Below are 12,209 nucleotides of genomic sequence, written 5' to 3' on the forward strand. Positions count from 1 at the left end.
ATTCGAGATGGTTTCCATACTGGGAGTTCCCCATACCAATAAAGTCTCTAGCCTGTGGTGAACAACAGCAGTACAACAACAAAAATCTGATTTACAGATTTTACTGTTTAATATGAGTCTGGACCAAAGTATTATCCGGGTCTTGTTCCTAAAAAGAGCATGGCAGGGAGACAGAGCTGGAGTCATTCTTTGGATTTTTGCTCACAATTTTTACTTCTTTTGAATTATTTTATTTCACTTTCAGTGAAAGGTTAATTCATTATTGCTTGAACAAAATTAAATAAATCTTGTTTAGTTTATTCTTGTTTATCTATATATGGAAAATCAAAATCCCTCATGTTTAGGTAATTAAAGCAGTCAACTATCATATATTAAGTACCTGCTATGTGTCAATCATGTACTAAGTTCTGGGGAAGCAGAGGAAGGCAAAAACCCACAATCCTACTCTTAAGGAATACAGTCGTGTGTGTGTGTGTGTGTGTGTGTGTGTGTGTGTGTGTGTGTAAGACAAGCAAACAAATATGTAAAAAATCATGATATGTATAGGTTAAATTGGAGATAATTTCAGAGAGAATGAGTTGAGATTAAGGCCTGGGAGAGGGTTCTTGAATAAATTAGGACTTTAGCTGAGACTTGAAGGAAATCATGAAACAGAAATAAGGACAAGGATGTTACAAGGATGGGGGGGGATAGATGGGAAAAATACTCCCAGGTGGGAGATGGAGTGTCCTGGGTGAAGAACAGCCAGTACTTATAGCATTTCTGGAGGGGAAATATTAGGGCTAGGGAAAGAGATTTGAGAGTCATCTGCAAAGAAGTAATATTTCATACCATGGGAGCTTTTGAGATTACCAGCAAGGTATAGAGATAAGAAGGTCCAGTACAGAGCCTATGGTTAGAAGGCTTGACTAATAAAATAAATAAATATAAAAATATAAATAATAAATGAATCAATAAGACTGAGAATGAACAGTCATTCAGGTAGAAAGAAAACCAGGAGAAAACAGTGTCACATAATTCTAGAGAGAAGAATGTTAAGGAAAAGAGGATGATTGATCAGAGAAGTAAAAATAGTGATGCTTGAGAAAAGGCCATTGTATTTGGCAACTAACAGATCATTATTAACTTTGGAGAGAGCAGTTTCAGTTGAATTCTGATGTCAGAAGTCAGATTGAAAAGACTTAAGAAGAGAATGAGAGGAAAGGAAATAGAGGGCCCTGTTGTAAATGGTCTTCTCAAGTTTAGACACATAAGAGAGGAGATTATATATGTATATATATAATGGAATCATAGTTAGTGGGGATCCAATGAGGATGGGGAAAGTGAGTTAACCTTGACAATGAGAAAAGTCATCTTATGTGAGACTAAGGTGGTGACAGAAAGCATCTGAGTGGTGCAATGTGAAGGGGGGTGGGGGAGAGACAGAGATCTTAGATTGGAGATCATGGGAAGGATGAAGAACAAGGTTTAGAGTTTCAAGACAGAGGGAGAAGGGACTGACAACAGATGATGATCAGATAAAGAAATTTCAAAGTTCATCGATATAGAATTGGTACATTTATGAGTGGTGACCATTCCTGTGTAGAGCTGAGGTGCTGTGAAGGAGTAGGCAATGGGAGATGAGTAAATCGAGGAACTGAGAAGTTAGGGTTATGACTAAATGTCAATTTGTATGTTGAAGTTCCCTAGTGTGAGTGCTGGAGCTGGGGAAGAGAGAAAGCCTCAGAGCCAGCTATAGAGACCACTGAAGGAACACCAAGAGGAGTGTTCTAGAGCTCATCAAAAAAGAGCTACAAGGTAGGATGGAATATATGGATTGAGTGAATTTTCAGGAAGAGAGATGGCTGAAAAATGAAGTAGAGGTAGAGCTGGGAAGTGGCAATAGGGGTAAGTAGGAAAATAAAACCATCAAAGGGCTTTTATTTCTCAGTGGTTTTATTCGATTTGTACACATTTTCTCCCAGATAGGTGCTTTATGTTTTAAAGCTCTGTTATGCTATTGCTTTGGGTGGTTTAATCCTCACAGATCAAAACTTGGTGAAAGGTTTTTGTGAATTGTTGTGGCCAAAATATTCTGGTCTTGCCTGGTGATTTTTTTTTTTTAAGCCCAGCTAGATTAACCCTCAGACAATAAATTACAATCCATCACCTGGCTTGGATTCATGCCTTCTTGGCACAGAGTTTGTGTTTGGTTGGTATGAGCTAATCCTTTGCCTTTTAACAATGTCATCTCTGCCCTTCCTATGGATCTTAAAGAATCCCAGAATCTCAGAGTTCAGCAGGATCATGGAAGCCATTTTTAATCCACTGAATATAAAGAAGCAACTAGGAAAGCAATGTGGGGAATACAGGAATTGTGGTCAGGAAGACCTGAGTTCAAATCTTCCCTCCAAATCTTGAACATGAGAAAAATCACTTAACTACTCCATGCCTCAGTTTCCTCATCTATAAAATGGGGAAACAATGAATCTCTGAGAGTTGTGAGGATCAAATAAGTTTATATAAATATATATGGATACTTGCACATATATATATATATGCACACATACATGGGTACATATGTATATATACACATATGTATATAGGTGTGCATGCATATTTATGTATTTGCAGACTTGATTATTTTCTCAAAGATCTCCAATGAAAAACATATGAGCAGTTCATTCATTTTCAGTTTGAGGGCATTTTATATTTCGCCAAAGTATATTCATATATAATACCTCCTTCACTTATGCAACAGCCTTCCAAAGTAAGCAGAACAGATATTATTACTCTGGTTTTCTTAAATGGAAAGCTGTTGCTCAAAGAGCTTGGGCCTTGTAGATATTGGAGGCAACAGCCTGGGATGCTTTCTTTGATATTTGTAACACTTAGATCTCCTCACTGTGGGATCCTCCTCCATAGACACAGATTATATTCCTTTTGTAACTTCATAAATCGCTTTTAGGAAAAGGCCTTCACCTGGAGGCTATACACCCTGGTATGGAGTCACTTTTAAACTCTAATTCAAGGGTCCTCAAACTACGGCCCACGGGCCAGATGCCGCAGGTGAGGACGATTATCCCCCTCACCCAGGACTATGAAGTTTATTTATTTAAAGGCCCACAAACAAAGTTTTTTTTTTTGTTTGTTTTTTTTTTTTTTTTACTCTAGTCCAGCCCTCCAACAGTCTGAGGGACAGTGAACTGGCCCCCTATTTAAAAAAAGTTTGAGGACCCCTGCTCTAATTAGTCTGGGTCTTGGATGATGACCATGCTATATCTTTAAACCAATATCTATCTCTTATACCATCCTTCTCACTGCCTTTAGCCTAGTTTGTCTCATTGCCATCCCTTCTTCTGCCCATAAATTTCTCACTCTAGCCTCCATCCCTTTTCTCTTCACCCACAATGACCTTGTTCTCCATCCTCCTGATCCATGACTATTATTTCCTTCAAACTCTGACTCCAGACAACTTCCACCTCAGCCATCTCCACTTTCCCCTTTTATTTTTATTCTCTTTATATTTTATTGTCTTCAGAAATAGACTCCTCCGCAGTCATATGAAATTATTCTATGATTTTTTTAAAAAAAATCAAATCCTTTCTTACTATGAGACTCTGAGAAGGTCATAGTATTTACACCTAGAAGAGATGTCAGATATTCCAAATGAGTCATACAGAGGAATCCACCCTACAACATACCTGAGCCATAGGTATCTAGAGCTCTCCAGGAAAGGAAACCATGATGGTCCAGACAGCCTGTTCTCTTTAGGAGACCATCTCTCATGGTTTTTATGTGTTTCCTCCCCAAAATTACCCCTTTCAATTTTTCCTTTTTATTTCTCATTCTCTCTTTTGGGGTAAAAAAGAAACCTAACCCCTGGCATCCATGCCCTTGGAGATAGCTATCATGTCTCCCCCCAAATCTCTCTAGGTTAAAAATCCCTAATTCCCTTGCTGATTGTCATATGCCATGAATTCAAAGCCCTTCACTATTCTGCTTTTTCTTTGTGTGGTCAGCAGTTCACCAAAGTCATTCCTAAAATGTCATGACTGGAATAGAGCACAATCCTCCAGATGGGGTAGAGTGTGCATAAGGGCCCTTAGCTTCCTAGCACTGGTCATCCTGACTCTCCTAATGCAGCTCAAGACTCCCGTGGTTTTCTTGTTCACCATCTCCCACATTGTCCACTTACGTCTTTGAAAGCCTTCTTTGTGTCGTCTCTACAAGACTCAACCCAAGTATTGTTGTCTTTTCCTGATCCCTTCCCCTCCATTCCCCTCTATTTCCCACAATTCTTTGTATCACTGCTTTTACTACACTGTCTTCGACATGTTATGTTTACATAACACAATTATATTGATTTATTAATTTGCATGACACAAATATACATTTGCACACACATGGAAAAAATTATATTCATATGCTTACATACTACATACATCCCTCAGCTAGGATGTCACAACACTTCTATAAACAGAGATTTTATTTTATTAATCTTCTTAATCTTATTGCTCAACATAATGCCTTACATGTAAGGAGATGTTTATAAAAATGTTTATTGAAGAAGGATTATATGTAAGCTTAAAATCAACATAATTAAGGAGGTAAATTTCCCATTAAAACAATTATCCAGTGCTCTGACTACATGTGTAGTGTTTTTCATTTCTGCTTTTGCAATCTCATTGCCTGGTACAGAATATAAATACTTTTTGAGGAGTTGATTGGGCAGGATAAATATTGATAGGGAGCTGGGAATGTCCACGGGGAGCTGGATTTTCTGTGTATCTTTGACTCTCCCTCCTTTGAATAACTTGACGAGTTAGCTTCAAAAGTAATTGAAAAGCTTGATATTTTCTCATAGGGATGAATATTTCCAGAAATTTAAAATGAACTTAATAAATCTTCCTACTATTTAAAAAAAAATATAAAAAAGACTGAGAGACATGCAGAGCTCACAATACAACCTTGGCATTTCAGTGGATTTTCTTAAAAGGAAGACACAATGGCTACCATTTAGCCTAAGTGAGAATCCCAGTTTTTCATTCAGACTGGCCATTCCATTATTTAAATAAAGGACATTAAAAGGAAAATGATTATCTGTCATGTCTTCAGAGTTATGGACTTCTATGGTACTTTCTTAGTATTTGGTGAGCTAATTAAAAAAATTTAATTGTACCAAGATGGCAGAGTGAGGAAAGAACTCTCTGAAGTTCTCCCAGATTCCCTTTTAAACAATTAGAAAATCACCTCAGAATTGATTTGGGAACAGGGAAGCATCTTACCTAAACAGCAAGAAAGTCTGCCTCCCTTGGAGGAAGGGGAGTGAGACCCAAGAGCAGCAGCAGCCAATCTCACAGCAGGGAGCCTGTGATAAAACTCTAAGGCTGGGGCAATCCATCAGTGAGGAGGCCCTGCCCTCCTGGTTTGCAAACCAGCAAACTTCTAGGCAAGTGAGCAGCTCGACAAAGTCCCTTCCCAGTGACCCCCACCTTCAACACAAGCCACAAGACCCTGACACCATTGCTGACCAATAATGAAACCTCTCTTCAGGGCTAGTCAATGGCAAGATAATATTGCAATCCTTAAATGACTGTCATTCCATGATGTTTGATTACTATTACTATATTACTATAAGAGCGATTAGAAAAAGTATATATAGACAGAGGTTGTGAATATAAGGTGACTTTGATGGAATGATTCCCCCAAAACATAATAAAGAGGTGAGAAAGAAAGTTATACTGAAAAAAGGAGGGGGAAGATTGACCGAGGTAAATTGTTATAGAGGCATGAAAAGAGGCATGAAAAGCTATAATGGAGGGGAAGATGGGAACATGGCAGGCAAAACTTAAACCTTACTTATCAAAATTGATTCAAGGAGGGACACTTAGTGGGATATTGAAATCTATCCTTTGCTGTAAGTCAGTAGAAAGATGGGGAGATAATAAAGGTGGGGGGGGGAGACTGATATAAGGGAGGGTATATTGGGAAAGTGATCAGACATAAAACAATCATGAGGACAGAAAGAATGGGGAGAATAAAAGAGTAAAAGTAAAAATGCACAAGCAAAAAATGACAAAAAATAAATATAGTTATCGCAACTATAAATGTGAATAGAATGAACTCACTTATGAATAAAAACGATTAAAAATCAAAATCCTATAATCTGTTGTTTAAAAAAAAACACTTTTTTTTTTTTTGCCAGACAATTGGGATTAAGTGACTTGCCTAGAATCACACAGCTAGTAAATATCAAGTGTTTGAGGCTAGATTTCAATTCAGATTCTCCCAATTCCAGAGCCAGTGCTTTATCCATGACACCATCTAGCTGTCCCTCAAGAAACATATTTGAAGCAGAGAGATACCTACAGAGTAAAGATAAGGGGCTAAAGTAGAATCTATTATACTTCAGTTAAACAACAAAAAAAAGCCCAAAACAAAAACATGTAGGGTAGCAATCATAATCTCAGGCAAAACAAAAGCAAAAATAGATTTAATTAAAACAGATAAAAAAGGAAATCATATCTCATTGAAAGGTACCACGGACAATTAAGTCATAGTGGTATTAAACTTATATGTACCAAATGGTATAGCATCAAAATTTTTGAAAAAATTTAATGAATTAAATGAAGAAATATATAATAAAACTATACTAGTAGTGAACCTCAACTTTCTCCTCAGAACTAGATTAATCTGACAAAAATAAATAACAGACATTAAGGAAATTAATGCAATTCTGGAAAAATAAGATATGCTAGATCTCTGCAGAAAACTGAATGGGAATAAAAAGAAATATATCTTTTTCTTGGTGTGTGTGGCATCTCTATAAAAATTGACCATGTATTAGAACATAAAAACCTCACAATCAAATGTGAAAAACAGAAATGGGAAGCATATCTGTTTCATATCACAACACAATTACAACATTCTATACATTCTATACACGTTCAATAATAATCAATGGAGATAGCAAAAATTAGTTGGAAATTAAATATTCTAATCCTTAAAAAAGCAAACAAAACATCTCATGCTGTATGCCAAGAAAAGTTCAAATTGGGTAGATGATTTACACATAGAAAACAGTAACACAAGCAAATTAAGAGATATGCAATAGTTTACCTGCTAGATTTATGGATAAGGGAAGAATTTAGGACCAAAGAAGATATAGAGTGTACATTACAAAATATAAAATAAATAATGTTAATTATATAAAATAAAAAAAAATTGCACCAAAAATTAACACAACTAAAATTACAAGGAAAGAAGAGAACTGGGAAACAAATTGTACCAAGTATCTCTGATAAAGATCTCATTTCTCAAACATGTAAAGAATCTAATCAAATTTATAAAAATACAAGTCATTCCCTAATTGATAAATGGCCAAAGGATATGAATTTTCAAACAAGGAAATCAAAGCTATCTATAGGCATATGAAAAATGCTCTAAATTATTATTGATCAGCACAATTATTACATTAGCTAGTAGGACAAAAAACAAAATGATAAATGTTGGAAGATCTGTGGGAAAATTGGGCCACTGATGCACTGCGGTGAAGTTGTAAACTGATCCAACCCTTCTGGAAGGCAATTTGAAATGTCCAAAGGGATATAAAATATCCTTTGATACAGAAATACTACTACATCCCAAAGATATCCCCCCCCAAAAAAAGGGGGGGGGAAGATCCATTTGTACAAATATTTATTAGTAGCTCTTTTTGTAATGGTTAAGAATTGGAAATCAGAGCACTATCCATCAGTCGGGAATGCTAAGCAATATAATACAATCCACAATTTATGATTATAGTGGAATATTATTATGCTATAAGAAACGAGAAACATGATTTCAGGAAAACTGGGACGACGTAAATGAATTCATATGAAGTGAAATGAACAAAGCAAAAAGAATATTGTATACAGTAAAAGCCATACTGTTTGATGAACAATCATGAATAACTTATCTATTCTCAACAATACAATGATCTAGGATAATCTCAAAAGACTAAAGATGAAGCATACTATCTTCCTCTAGGGAAAGAACTGATGTCAATTGAATATAGTGTGAAGCATATTATTTTTCACTTTCTTTCATTTTTTCTTTCATTCAAGTCTTCTTGTACACAATGACTAATAGAGAAATATTTTACATAATTGCACATGTATAACCTACATCTAATTGCTTCCTATCTGAGGAAAGGGGTAGGGTAAGGTAGAAGGGATAGAATTTGGAACTTAAAATTTTAAATAAAAAAACCCCTCAAACCCGCAAACTTGTAAGGACAGAAAATATCATATAATATAAGAACATTATTTTATGTTATATCATATTGCTCTGTTATATTATAATGTAAGGAAATTATGCTAGCATATTAAAGGGGACTTGGGAAATTCCTCAACCCAAAGGTTGTAAGATCCTCCTAGAGAGTAACTCCTACCACCTTGGTCTATTTGACTGGAGGTTAATACATTAAGAGGCAAGACTAGAAGGAAAAACATTTAATTAGCATCATTTGGTAGGCAAGTTGCTAGATAGTCACCAATGCTTAAAACAAAAGGAGATACACACAATATGGTTTTACAGAGTCTTATGGCAAAAATTATGGGCTGGAAAAGAAGCCAATCCATTAAATCTGCCTAGTCACTTTCCCTTTTTGGGATGTTGAGAAATTGGGAGCAGAGAGTGGGTAATCTGGGAGACAATGTGTTAACTTTGGGACTTCAGGAATTGCCGAAGATAAGGTTTGTTCCAGTGGGATGTTTTCTCCTTACCTGATCTTACCAGATATCCTTTCAAGCAACCTTTAAGATAGTAGAAGTCCCCTTTAAGATAGAAATCAGTGGGAATCATCTTGTCTTCCTTAGCTTCAGTATCTTCATTTTCATGACTTTGCAGCTCTGTTTCTTTGACCTCTAAGGTTACTTTTCCTGGAGGAATGATGTTTTCTTTAAAATCACACTACAGAGATTTTATCCTGTACGTTTCCCGTACAGGACAAATAATCTTTGCAAACAAATATGGAAACTAAATTAATAATTCACATGTTATGAGGGGCAGCTAGTTGGTATAGTGGATAGAGCACCAATCCTGAAGTCAGGAGGACCTGAGTCTAAAGCTGGTCTCAGGCACTTAACACTTCCTACTTATGTGACTCTGGGTAAGTCACTTAACCCCAATTATCTCAGAAAAAAAAAAGAAGAAGAAAAGAAAAAAAGAAAAAAAAAGAAAGAAAAAAAAGAGCTTGTTGTAAGATAAGACACTGTATGAGAATAACCTCAATGGGAACTCAATACTGAGTTCAGGAAGGTTAAACTGACAGCATAGATTCTATCAGGTCCAACTTGGGAAGGCATGGGATGTGGATCTGGTGTTTCTCAATTCTGAAATTCCCTTATTTAATTATAATTACAATAATTTAAATATAATCCCTTACATAATTATAATTATAATATCATCCTATTTCTCCCTTTGCCTTCCCTTTTCTTCATTTTAATATTGACTTCTAATCCCTCTACTTTTCATACACTTACTTTCCTGAGTATGTATTACATAATCATCCAACTCTGAAATTCTGAAATAATTCATTACGGAAGGCCTTCTTCAATATGTTTCTGTGGATTTTTTGATTATTTTTAGACCAAGGGCTCTTCATCTCGAGAATTTGATTATTTAAATGATAAATTCATTTTAGTATAATTATTTTCCTTTGTAATCTTGCATACTTTATTTTTTGTGTATAAAACATTCTTCAGAGGAGTCCATAGGATTCACCAGATTGCTAAAGTGGTCCCTATCATAATCCCTCTCTCAGAAGACATGCTGGGTTTTAAGAGGATTGACTATAAAATACATAAATCCTAATGGGGAAACATGAGGCTGTAAAGTTTGTTTGAAACAAGTTAGTAAGAGAGAAAACTAGGCCCCAGATTTCAGCCCAAGGTAGAGAGAAATATGGAATAAAGAAGATATCTGTACTCTTTCCCTCTCTCTGTCTTCTTATGTTTCTATCTCTATGTCAATGTCTATATCTATTCTTATATCTATACCTATATTCAATTTAGGATTTTATTTGATCAGAGTTGGGGAAGGATATGCAGAGGGTCTTTAAATTTCTTTCATTTGGGAAACTCTTCCTGTGGAAACTTTGTTCATTGAAGAGATTTGTAGCTTGTCTACAAGGAGGCAGAATAGCAGTTCTCAGACTTCTTGATCTTGGGACTTTTTAAATAGACTTAGAAATTATGTAGATGACACCTTCCCCAGTTTTTGTTTATATCGATTATATAAATTTATGTCTGTTTTATTAGAAATTAAAACATCTTAGGCAAGTAGGAATTAAGAAATTATTAGGATTTTTTTTTCTTTGTGTATCCATTGAGAGGATCTTGTGGCTTGTGGCATCCTAGAACCTCATTTTGAGAACTGCTCTCTTAAAGATTTCCTAACGATCACCCAAGCAATATGTTTTAGGAGCAGGACTTACATATAGGTAGACCTCCCTGGACCCAAGACAACCCCCTATCCCTTACCCTACAGTGCTTCTCGAATTATACTTTTGTTCTTATTAATTCCCTGCTCATCCCAGTTGAACGACAAAACGTTTCTATTATTTTCATTTTTTTCATAAGGAATTGAATATTTCTTGTTTACACTATTGAAGGAGATATTCTGGATAACTGATAATTTTCTGAGACACCACTACTATTTGAGTTGCTTCTAAAAGTTTGGGCAAAGCTCTAAAATCAATTTTTCTTAGCTCAGGACTATCAGCCACTCTTTTAGACCATGAACTTAGGTCTATTTTTGAGAAGATTTGAGCAACGAGAGAGCCACTTTGGATCAGCTTACATGAAGATCAATGTGTTGCCTCATGTAATTTTAAGAAATACATAACCTGGATGAAATCAGAACCATAAATTAGATCTGTATATGACCTCAGTGCTAGGAATAACTTCCTTCTTCTTCATTTTGCCTCATAGTTAAACCCATGCAAAATATTATTCAGGATTTTTTTTTACTGTAGTATAACCAAATAGGTTTTAAATAATGCAAGACAGTAATGTATTCCTTTTATAAAAAAAAGAGAAGAAAAGCCAGTTACTGTGGTCATGTCCCACTTCTGAATTCCTGGCACTGGAGAATTGTCTGATAGGTATCTCAGCAACAAATTCAAAGGTTTCTTGAGCAATAGTGGGGACAGAAAGAAAAAAAACACACAGAAAAACAGACACAATGGTTTTTATCTTCAATCAGATGGCATAGTGACTGTCTTCAGGCATGGTAGGGTCAATACTGATGAGAAGGAAAGGGGGTATTTAGATAAAGTAAGGTTTATCAGAACATGAGTTTTTCTTTTAGACACAGTCTAGCTTTGAAAAATTTCAGATATCTCACAGGAACAAGGTAAAACAGGCTTCACTAATATAGCTGTGGGGTCTGTTTTGAGTTTCTGATAGTGAAGCTTTGTTTGGATTTTCTGTGAGGCTGGAATAGGAAAAACTAGTACTTGAAAGGGCCATGTTATGGCAGTGAGATTCCATTTGAATCTGAGGGCCTACTTTGCTTTTTCTCTTTTTCTTACTGACATCTTTGATTTGGATGTTACCCTATTAAATAAAAAATCTTGTCTGGAATCACGTCCTTGAGAGCCACCAGGTGTTAGGTAAAGAGTTCTGGACAAAGGAAGCTTGAGTCCTGCCCTGAAAGTGCAATTGCTATTCTCTTGGACTGGAGGAAATCATTTAGTTTCCCTGCCTTATTTTCACATTTATAGAATGAGTTATGGGGGGAGCAAATGTAAGAAGATACATGCTAGAAAAACACGTTACTATTTAATAGCCATAAAAACAATCACCTTATCTAAATAAAATAATGATATTATAATATTATGATAAAATGTGGTACTTTGCCCCATCAAAATTATCATCTCTTTATTTACCTACATATATGTTTATATATTCAGGAGAATCTGGAAAGTCTCTTTGGGCCCTCTAGGAAGAAAGAAGCAAGTTCAAGCAATCCATTGATTGTTGAATATAATATCTTAGTTTTTCCAGGTTAGAATACTGTTTTCCCCAACTTTTATTTTTTTAAAGGACCATGTGAACAGAATATATTGTAATGGAACCAACACAGTAATGCTACTGCATCTTAGTCTCTTTGTCTGGATGATGAGGAAGTTGCATTAGATGAACATGCCAATTTTTCAGCTCCTATCAAATTGGAAAAGTTTC

Source organism: Sarcophilus harrisii, chromosome 3, assembly GCF_902635505.1.
Source record: "Sarcophilus harrisii chromosome 3, mSarHar1.11, whole genome shotgun sequence".
NCBI classification, from domain to species: Eukaryota; Metazoa; Chordata; class Mammalia; order Dasyuromorphia; family Dasyuridae; genus Sarcophilus; species Sarcophilus harrisii.